Here is an 837-nt window from a genome sequence, read left to right as displayed (position 1 = left end):
TAGAAAGGATTGGTGGCATGACTCCAGTGGTGGAATACTTGTCTGGCAAACACAACATCAAAACTCAAATCAAATTCCTAAAGATAAAATAAGAAAAGGAAAGAAAGAACAACTCATATTGAGCATGTGTTCAATGTAAAGATTTACACTAAATTATTGTAGCTATAAATGCCTTCATTTACTTCTAGGAATACATACATTTTGTGTCAAGACTAAATGAAAAAATAACACCATATATATAAAGCTTTGGTAAAACACATGTCTAGCTTACAATGGTGAACACTTAAGTTTGCATTTGCAGTGGTGTTGCAGGGTTGTTAAGGTTTATGGATGTCAATCTTTTTGATGAACTTGACATGATGAAATTACCTAACCATGCATAACCATACAGTTCACTGGGCAGATACTGATGATATATATATATAGATAGATAGATAGATAGATATATCTATATATATACTATATATAGTATATATATAGATATATATATCTACATAACACTCACATGTATGCAGTTATATATTAAGTGACATGTAAATAAAAATAAAAAATTTATAATGAATAAATTTAGTGAACAGATACTTTCCCAAAGTATTACTTTACCTGAACCAGTTCATGTTTTAAAGTGTGCAATGCTGTATCACACTTACATGGTTGCTGATTCCCTTCAGCTTTTTTATGATATTGTTTTTTCTTTGTTTTTCAGGTGAAAAGCCTGCCAATAAATACACTTTCATGACATTCCTTTCTTTAGAAAATGAAAAGCACGTTCTGTTATATGGTTATTCATGTATCATCAAAATAATTTTTTTTTATAATTTCAAGTTCATATTGTCT

The sequence above is a fragment of the Dipodomys spectabilis genome, unplaced genomic scaffold (genome assembly GCF_019054845.1).
Source record: "Dipodomys spectabilis isolate Male_0828 unplaced genomic scaffold, ASM1905484v1 ptg000487l, whole genome shotgun sequence".
Lineage (NCBI taxonomy): Eukaryota > Metazoa > Chordata > Mammalia > Rodentia > Heteromyidae > Dipodomys > Dipodomys spectabilis.
The sequence above is the reverse complement of the archived record's forward strand: the minus strand, read 5'-3'. Positions refer to the sequence as shown.